The sequence below is a fragment of the Lactuca saligna genome, chromosome 5 (assembly GCF_052625555.1).
Source record: "Lactuca saligna cultivar CGN05327 chromosome 5, ASM5262555v1, whole genome shotgun sequence".
In the NCBI taxonomy this organism is placed as follows: domain Eukaryota; kingdom Viridiplantae; phylum Streptophyta; class Magnoliopsida; order Asterales; family Asteraceae; genus Lactuca; species Lactuca saligna.
In genome coordinates, this window is record NC_136421.1 from 126,667,361 (window position 1) to 126,678,297 (window position 10,937).

At 30.7% G+C, this 10,937-nt stretch overlaps 1 long non-coding RNA gene across 1 annotated transcript; it reads right to left on the minus strand.

Annotated features, from left to right (window-relative positions):
• Positions 1 to 1,619: 1,619 nt before the first annotated feature.
• Positions 1,620 to 10,691, minus strand: LOC144997082 (uncharacterized). Its single transcript, XR_013659702.1, has 4 exons — positions 10,177 to 10,691; positions 10,003 to 10,050; positions 9,768 to 9,830; positions 1,620 to 1,951 (listed from the first exon to the last, which is right to left on the minus strand). It is a non-coding gene; the product is annotated as an uncharacterized LOC144997082 (long non-coding RNA).
• Positions 10,692 to 10,937: the final 246 nt, after the last annotated feature.

Sequence of the window (10,937 nt, forward strand, 5' to 3'; positions counted from 1 at the left end):
CTTACAATCACTTCCTTCCATGGCCCAAATCATCGTCTTCACTTATACAAGTGTCAGGGGCCAGATCTTGTTCTTCCGTACATATTCCATGTGCAAAACCCTGGTATTTCAAGAAAAATGCAAGTCTATTTCAAAGCCATGTGAATTCTTTGGGCCGAATCATATTATTACAATCACTTCCTGGAATGGGTCAAATCATGGTCTTCGCTTGTACACTTTGTAATGGCTTCTTTGAACATTTTCTATTTATTTAGTGTCATGTTCTTATTTCGAAGGAATCTAACTATGAACAAAATTTCTCTAATAAAACAAATATTGTACAAAAAAAACCCACAATCCTATAAAAAGAAAGAAGAAAATATAGAAATCAATATTGATCCTGTGATGTACAATAAAAAACCACAATCTAATTTTCAGAAATTGTTATGAAAGATAGGGTATTTGATAGTGGTGGAGGTGTAGGAGTAGGTTACAGTGATGGGTTTTTTGAGAAATTAGATCTAAAAAAATACGATTAAAGTGATTTTCCTGAGATTCCATCAGATTTTACATGCTCAATTTAACTTGAACTAATAGAATACACATTTACTCTTTGTAGCGGCCATAACTATAAGCAATCCAATATATTGAAATGATTCGGCATGAACCATTCCACTTACCAACGACATCAAAAACCTCCTCCTAGTTCTTTTTTGGTGGGTGACTTCAAGGACAATAAAGTGGGAAGAAGGCGGGGAAAAGGTGGGAGAGATGTAGTCAAAAGTGGTACGGTGGTTGGTGGTGGCTCAACGAAAGAGTGAGGGGATGAGGTGGACGAATTTAGGGTTCTATAATTTTTATGGAGTATAGATGATGGTATTAGTGAAATGAATTTCTCTCATGGTTAGTTTTTTGCTTCTGTCTCATCCCATCAGTATACATTGATCAAAGGAGGTTGGGATGGAGGAAGACAACGTATGGACCAAAGAATCTTCAACCTAGAATCTTCTGTATTGATAAACTAAACAAAAGCTAACCCTAGTGAGCCTTCAATTTGTTTTTATCCACACATGTAAATTTCTAGCACTTCCTAAATCCAAACAATGATTTCATCTAATTTAGCTCATTCTCTTTGATATTAAATGATTTATCAAACTTCTGCATCAACGCCTCAAACCCCTCATATTTCCTTATATTCTCTACAAAAGCTTCAATATACTTTGGTTATGACCCTAAAACAGATTCAAAATTTTCTAATGCCTCTTCATACTTCTCATTCCTAAAACAATTATCCGGAGAAATCAGTTGTTGAGATTTTATAGGCTAAAGTGGGAGGGTTTAACAAGTGATGATTTATTTACAAGGTTGTAGGCCCCACATATGATTTGACTAAATTACCTCTTACTTTAGGGCTCACTAACAATAGAAGTTGACAGAGGGTTAGAATAAGGACCTATCATGCAACAAATTTGGCATTTAAAGACTATATATTGAAACCCCAACTTAAGCACTAAACGTGCAATAGCACAACACCATAAGGACAATTCAGGTAATTTACTCTTTATCATATGATTTTATTAATTCAAATACATAAAAGAGATATACTAAGGGAAAATAATCAATTTAAGTCAATTAGGAACCAAGGCTGAAACAAAACCGAAAGATAGGGATAGTCTGAGTTAAAAAAGTTAGGGGATCAAACACGTAAATTAACCCAAACCACAAAGACCATTCCTGTAACTTGTCATGACATTATGTCATGCTTTGCAAAAATGGTCCCAAACAGAACCTTCTTGTTTAATTTAAAATCTATTTGGGTGTTACCAAATGTATATCGAGCAATTAACCATAGCAAGAAATTAATTACAAGATCATTACAAGGAGACTAAATTAGGCTCCCCTCTAAGTCTCTAGCTGTCTTCCAAATATTTGTAGCAGGGTCACAAACTTCTTCTTATCCTTGAGTGCAAACCTGAGATACATGGAATAAATGTCCCATGAACTATGTGTTTAGACAAAAATACTTTCAAAAGTTTTTATAAAATTCTTAACCTCACTTTTAAAATATTTTATAAATCCTTTACTATGCAATGCATGATATAGTTCTAGTGTTTTTCTTGCTACTACTATTGGTTTTACTAATCGATTAATTACATATTCTATATTTTTATACTTAGGGCATGATCACAATTTGTGACACCGCAAAGACCAAAATGATAAGAGTTTGGATTACCATCTCTACGGTAAGAAAAAAAAAATATTAAACAAAGTTTATATGATAAGTATATCTCAGTACAAATCTATGATTGTCTAAGTTGCTATAACATTTGTGTAGATGAAGCCATGAGGATGAAGTTAAGGTGGCCAACAAGGAAAAACATCATTCAAATGGTTGTCAAGGGATTAACATATCATTACAAGGACTTAAATAAGCAAGTCATTCTTAGAGATCTTAAGGCCAGTAATATATTTCTTAGATCAAAATATGAACGCGAAGATCTTTGATTTTGACTTGGCCAAGTTTTTGAATCTAAATGAGACCACATCATCGACAAAAAACATTGAATGGGACATAGTAAGAACACCCTTTACTTTTCTAGATTTACTTGAATATCCATAAAAGTTGGTTATATTGATATGGGTGGTGTATCATTGTTTTTAAGCATAAAAAACTACAATGTAGAACCTTCTCCACTAAATATGATATCTTTAGCTTTGGAGTCTTAATGCTCGAAATTGTGAACGGAATAAGTGTTGTAAGCAGATCTTTTCCAGAAAACACTTCTAGATCAATCAAGGATTATGTAAGTTTAGTTGACATATGATTTTTAAACATCTGTTATATTAGAAAAATAATTCATCTAACCTCAAAATCAGTACATCTACTAATTAAAATTTTGAAATGGTTTTAGGCATGGCATCTATGGGAGAAAAAAAAAAATCAAAGTTAAAGGATCCACTATTACAAGATGAGGATGTCGATGATGAAGTGATGATGATTATTGAGATCTCATATCTATGCCTTCAGCAAAAAACGGAGGATAGACCAAGGACATCCACAATATTACAGTTGCTTACCAATGATGTGCTAGTGCCAGAACCAATCTTCCTATCAAACTACCAATCTTCCAATCATGTTTGGGAGGCATAACTACAAAGTTGGCCTCCTTATTAAACAAGACTAATAGGAACATCCACTCTTTTACATATGTTAATGTATATAAAACAACTTTCGTACCCAATATCAATCTAAATATACTGAAAATTTATCGAAAATATTAAATGCTATTTGATTTAATGTTTTTGTGAGTCCACGTTGTTTGTCATGATAAAGTTTGTAGTTTTGAATGTCTTACATATTAGATATAGTTCTAGATAAAGTTTGTGGCTTTGAATGTTTTTCTATTAAACATGTTTATTGTGCAAGCATAGCATATCATGGTACTTGTGTTTGAAGGGCACATAGAAATTAGATATGGCCCATCAATGTTTGTTTCATCCGGACCTAAAGTGTCTCGCAAGGGGGCCTAAAAGACTTTGACTAGGATGGTACCTCCACTTCGCGAGGTAGATCTCATATCGTTAGTCAAAAAGACCAGAAAACTCAATATGAAACAACATTGCAAATTGTTAAGATACTAGTCTAGACTATATCATTAAAACATGACAAATTAAGGCGATACGTATGAGTATTTTTGAACATCTTAGTTACTTTTGATGTGCTTATTTTCTTCCTTTTGAGTGTCGCGATTAAGGATGAGAGTTTGGCCCGAAAACCCAACCGGAACTAAACCGAATTAGCTCCGAATAAACAATTCGATTTGGGTTTCGAGTATCTATATTATGCTTACTCGGTTCTCGAGTTATTTGGTTCGGATTACCCAAATAAGAGTTTATTTGGTTCTAAATACTCAACCCGAATAAACACTCCTCATCCCCTTTCTCTTATCGACAGAAATCAAAATCACGATTCACACTTTTGTTCCCGTTGTTCATAACGGAAAAAAAAAAAAAAAAAAAAAAAACTATGCTTGTTCTCATCATTTCAAAATCAACTAATCTTCTCAACTATTTCCAAACTCCAAATCACATCTGTCGATCCATCCTCTTTCTTCAGACTTTCAAAAATCGACCCTTTCTATTGTCTCTAAAGATTCACGAATTTCTACTTTGTCTAGTCATGGAAAAATAGGCTCCAACATAAGAAACTCAAGTAAGCAATTAATTCGTATTATGTTAATGTACTATGTAAATGTTATTCTTTCAATGTGTTATTGTGTTATGTTAGTCTTTGAATGTTTTACATTGATGTATAAAAGTACATTGTTATTCAATTATTCGGGTTATAGAATCTTAATACTGTTTATTCAATTTTTTCGGTTACATTCGGTCATTAATCATCTTGTACATGTTATTCGGGTCGGTTCGGTCCGAAATAACATCCCTAGTCGTGATTGTGTTTTTTTTTTTTTTTTTTTTTTTCGTTTAATGGCTTGTCATCTGTTTTTATAATTTTTTTTTTTAACTTCCAGTAAATTTTTCCATGTATATTCAATAATTACTAGCGGATTTCATTACGTTTGTTTCTACTTTATCAACTAAAAGACATGGATTGTTACTAGACACTTGCCTTTGTTATAATTAATATTCATTCATGTTTTAAATTAACGTTTATCTATTTTCTTTAAGAAGGTTGCCGTAATTGTATAAAATATGGAATTTAGAAACATTTAGGTTGCTTAATTTGAACTTATAGAACATGATAAACATAAAAGATTTGAATCAGATGACAAAATAAAATGCCAAATATTTTCGATTAGTTGGATTATCAAAGATATAATATTAACTCATTTTTTTAACTACAAAATCTAATCTAATATTAAACTACTTCTTAATTTCACCTATGCTCACAACGAGACTTGAACAATATTTAAAAATAGAAATGAATATTTTATAACAATTTAAGACGTATTCTCATATTTATATCAATAAATCAAATTTAATAAATAACAAAAAATAATATCGTAAACAAGAGAAAAAATATTAATTGTCAACAAGTAACAACTTATAAACAAAAATAATCATATAATAATGTCCAACAATCATATTATTAAGATATATGGTTGGGTTGTTTTTGGTTGTTTTGGCTTTCATTCTATCTTTTCATGGTTGGCCTTTATACTAGTTCAACAGTTTATTCTTCATTTTTTTACATTTAGGGTTTTTTTTTTTTTTTTTTTTTTTTTCTTTTTTTTTTGCAATCCAATTGATTTTTGCTTTCAGAAGTTGAATTCTCCAATTTTTTTACGTCTAACATATTCGGTTGAAGGTGAGGTTGATTCCTCATCTTGTTTTTTCTCCCACATTGATTAATTTAAAATGAGTTTATTTTTAGAATTTTGATTTTCTTTTTAGGCGTCTTTAACCTCTTCAAGTTCTCTACTTTGTTGCTTCAGGATTCAATTTCTATGTTTTTGTCTTTAACCTCTTCAAGTTCTCTACTTTGTTGCTTCACGATTCAATTTCTATGTTTTTGTTGGTTTGTGTTTTTTTTTTAATTGTTGGTTTGATTCTATAAACTACAACTTTAACAAGTTTGATTATTTTACATGGGTGTCGGCAAGAGTCCTATAGTTAAGGAGGCATATGGCATAACAAGAATGTAAGTCTTGGAATTAGGTTAAAGTTTTCTTTTTTAACTAAAATGTAAGTCTTGGAATTAGGTTAAAGTTATATTTTTTAGATACAGTTAACGGAATTTTCTATGAAGTTGTTTGTTGTAAAAACTTTTAAATATTTGGTTGGATTTGACCTTTTCTTTTACTATTTTCATATTTGATTTATGCTTTGTGATTTTTCTGGTTTGTTCATGATACTTTGTTTCTGTGGAGATTCGATTTCAAGGCTTTTTTTTTTTTACTAGTTGAGTGTTTATTTTTTGTGCTTAGTAAATACTTGGAGATTCTTAGTTTGCTTAGTTGTTGTGGCTATTGTGTTAATGCTTAATTCTAATTCTCTATTTTCATTATTTACACAATAGCAACCCTAATAAAGAAAATCCCAAACAAATAAATTTATTTGATAAATCTTGAAACAAAAAGCAAGGCAAGGAGACAAAAAAATCACAATATCCGGATTCTAAAATAGATCATAAATTTGTTTCAAAAAATCAAAATAACTAAAACATTTTATGTTCACAAACTAATACAAACACTTATTAGGAAATATTTTTTTGTCACCAATAAACTAATAAGCAGTTTTTATAAAAAAGTGTTTGTTTGGTTAAACAAGCAAATCCCAAACAACCCTTAATATTCACAAATATATGTTGAATATTATGTCATCTTCCATAGTTATTATTATTAATTTTTTCCATAAAAAGTAACATCAACAACTATGAATTATCTGTTAAAAAATTATTCTATATACTACTTTATCCGGTAAAACTAAAATTGGTAGAGCTCATTACTTGAACGTCGTGCTATCTTCACAATAATAAAATTAGTTCTTTTTTTTAAAACTAAAATTAATTTAACTTCAATGCTATATATACGTATTCTTCGTGTTGATTGATTAATTTTCACACTGCTTCAAGTTTCAATATGATGATAATGGCTTCTTCCATCTTGATGAAGGGTGCATTAGCATTGGCACTTTTATTGATTAGCATTGATGACATCTTTGGTAACTCACAATCCTTACGTTTTTCTTCTTCTTCTTCTTTGTAATGTAGTTATTGTTTGTAATGTCTTTGGCATAACTTATAATATAGTAAGTATACTATGTCCTGCTTAAATCTTATATGAGTTTCATCTCCCATTGCAAATTACATTACATTATCCGCAAAGTGATACTGGAGGTTGTTGTAAGACAGTTGTTGGTATTGCACTTTGATTTCTGTTATGATGCATGTTTAGTAGTATGTGAAACTTTTACGAAATAAGTTGGAGTTCTAGCAAAAAAAAAACATATTGCTAGATTTTAGATAAAAACAAACCAACCCAATATAAATATAAGCACTTGCACCTTGTGTTTTACGAATATATATATATATATGTTTCTCTATTGATATAATTATATATAATGAATGTGCTTATAATTAACTTGTGAAAATTAAATAAATTATAATTTTCGATTCGACTTTAATAAGTTTGATTATTTTACATGGGTGTCGGCAAGAGTCGTATAGTTAAGCAGGCATACGAGCATAACTAAAATGCAAGTATTGGAATTAGGTTAGAGTTTTCTTTTTTAGATACAATTAACGGAAGGTTTCTATGAAGTTGTTAGTTGTAAAAGCTTTTAAATATTTGGTTCTTCTTTTACTATTTTCATATTTGTTTTATGCTTTGTGGTTTTTCTTGCTTTGTTCATGATACTTTGTTTACATGGAGGTTCGAATTCAAGGTTTTTTTTTTTTGACTAGTTGAGTGTTTATTTTCTGTGCTTAGTAAATTCTTGGAGATCCTTAGTTTGCTTAGTTGTTGCGGCTATTGTGTTAAGTGCTTAATTTTAATTCTCTTTTTTCATTATTTGTTGCCAGTTCGTGAGACTTCTTTACAATTCATCTTTCTTTTGTTATTATTTTATTGGCAAGCCACATAAAAGGAAGCACACAATTTTGTGATTTGTATTTAAATGTTATTAATTCATAGGGTTACTAAGAGAAGAAAAAAAACGTTTGTTTGGCCATCATGAGAGAGAAATAAGAAATACAGTGATATGAAAGAATGACGCAGATCGATGTTCTTTTCTAAATAGGAACATTGTTCTTTTAAGATATGAAAATGAAAAAGATAGTTATCTTTATTTAATTTTCAAATGTATCAATTATAAGCACATTCATTATATATAATGATATCAATAGAGAAGCACATTTATATCCGTAAAACACAAGGTGCAAGTGTTTAGATTTTTAATGGGGTGGTTTGTTTTTATCTAAAATTTAACAGTATGTTTTTTGCTAGAACTCCAAGTTAGATTTGTTTTTACGTGGGACTTTCACATACTACCAAACATGCTTCAGACATTAAAAACAATGATTACATTACAAATAATAAGTTATCACAAAGACATTAAAAACAATGACTACATTACAAAGAAGCAAAAAAAAAAAACATAAAGATTGTGAGTTACCATAGAGGCCACCAATGTTCATCTACAAAAGTGTCAATGCTAATGCACCCTTAATCAAGATGATGGAAGAAGCCATTATCATCATATTGAAATTGAAATTTAAAGCAGTGTGAAAATTAATCAACACCAAGAATACGTATATATGGCATTGAAGTTAAATTAATTTTAGTTTTAAAAAAAAAAAAAAATTTATTATTGTGAAGATAGCACGACCTTCAAGTCTTGAACTCCACCAATTCAGTTTTACAGGATAAAGTGGTATATAGAACAATTTTACCAGATAACTCGTAGCTGTTGATGTTAATCTTTTTGAAAAAAATTTAATAATAACTATGAAAGATGGTAAAGTATTCAACATAAATTTGTGAATATTAAGGGGGTGTGTAGGATTTGCTTGTTTAACCAAATAAGCACCTTTTTTTATAAAAACTGCTTATTAGGTTATTGATGAGAAAAAAATATTTCCTAATAAGTGTTTGGATTAGCTTGTGAACTTCAAATGTTTTGGTTATTTTGATTTTTTGGATATTGTAATTTTTGTATCTTTGCCTTGCTTTTTGTTTCAAGATTTATCAAATGAATTTATTTGTTTAGGATTTCCTTATTTAACCCAATAAAAACTGCTTATTAGCTTATTGGTGACAATAAGTTATTTTCTGAAAAAGTGTTTGGATTAGTAATATATGTATAACGATCAAAAAAGACATTCTTATATATCTAGAACTATATAGTAGCTTTACATATAATAATTTATACTTTGACAAATACTACAAAATATGTAATATAATATAACTTTTTTTTTAAAAGTGTTTGGATTAGTAAATATATGTAAAAATACATATCATCATATATGGGCTAAATCAAATTCAAAGTACATTAGCCCAACATGTCACTAATGTTGCTTTGCTTGCATATGTTTTTAAAATTTAATTGTTTTAACTACCTTTTCATTGTATAATTTTTTGGATAAATAAATATTTCAAATTCATTAATATGCATGAAGTTTAATCCTTACTAATTTAAATTATTTAAATCCTAATATTCATCCATCAATGGATTTTCTTATAATATTATTTATTATTATAGTACGATACTAAAACAAATAAAGACAAATAAAGAGATAAAACATCGACCCCCCTTAATTTTTATAAATATACACAACCACAGGGAGCTTCAGCATTAAAGGGAAACATAATGCTACACTTCAAAGAGAATTGCATCAAGTTGTATTCTTTTTAGTTCAATTTCTTTAGACTGTTGTTGGCGCTTATTTGTTTTGAGATTTGAGATTTTTGCTACAAGAAGGATTTTCGATTATTATACTTTTCTTGTTGGAAAAAATTCAAGCATTAGACCTTAACAACAGTAAAAAGTAGACAACCTTGTCCAATCTGTGTTTGGTTTATTCATTTTGAATACATGTTTCTGTTGTGGTTGTTTTTATGTAACTGTATTATGTTTTGTGGCTTCATGTAATAAAAAATACTAACAAACAATAATAATAACATGCACTTTCATCAAATTAAAGGAAAATTATAAAGTACTTGAAAGAATCTAACCTTACCAAACTATTAAATATTATTATGTTGTAGCTCCTAAGTTGATATGAAAAAACTGACCAGTGTAATTTTGCTAAGAAGAACAATGTGCACCTTGAGATTTGAGATTTGAGAATGGTATGCATGTCTTCGGTTAATATATTCAGCAACAAATCCCTGGTAAACACAAGTCGATTAGATCTTACGAAAAACAAATGAAAAATATCCTTATCCAATCTCATCCACCACATTTTTGCTATGAAACAAAAACAAATGAAAAATAATTTTTTTTAGGTCAAGGGGATGAAAATGAGAGAGAGAGAGAGAGAGAGAGAGAGAGAGAGAGGACCTTTGAGCTCTCTAATACTTGGTCATAGTTCAGCATCAAGATCCAGACCTGAAAGATAACCAAACGGGGGTTTACTTTACGTTTTTTTAAACAAATTTACTATCAAATAAACCCAAAAGCTGAACAAATTAGGGTTCGGTTTTCGATCTCAACAAAAAGAGATGAGTTTTTGACCTTCGGGTTGCAGAAACTCTCATTCCACCGCAACGCCGACGACCTCTACAATCGTTGGCCCTTTGTTCGTCTGCCACTCTTCTTAATCGTCGTCTTCGCGATAGATTCCAGAGACCGACCAGATAATTCTTTTGGTTTTCCATGAAAATTTGACCAATGTGGCCTTCGGCATGGATTTACCAACGTTCTTCAAGAAGGCGGCGATGGGGGGAGACGATGAAACAATGAAGGGGAGTAGGGTTTGACTGACAGGGACACTGAAACTGTTATGTTTGACCGGAGGAAGGAGCTGGGCCACAGCCCACGGAAGCAAACTCATAATGATTAATGAACCGGGCATCACCTCTTTTGGATAGGTCATTTGCGCTAAAGTTTTTGATCCCTTAAATCTTCCGGTCCACTCCACTTTCCAAATGAAAAGACCAAGATCTAATTAAACACAAAAAAGGCGGCAATTTCAAGTCTTATTTTGCCATGTTTCTAATTCTTAGCCTTGGCCGGAGGGTATGGAGCGGGAAAGGGGATCTGGAAGACCGGACCGTGAGCAAGGGCGGTCTTACAATGGGGGAGTGGGGTAGCTGCTCCCACAACAAAAACATTTAATTAAAAAAAATCCAAAAAACATTATATATTTTGATTCTTCAAAAATATTTGCCCCAATAAAAAGTTTAAAAAAAAATTGCCCCCTCCTCGGAATATTCTTGGGTCCGCCGCTGACGGTGGGTGAGGGGTGTCGCATTCTCCTTTTTCGTTCTGTTAAC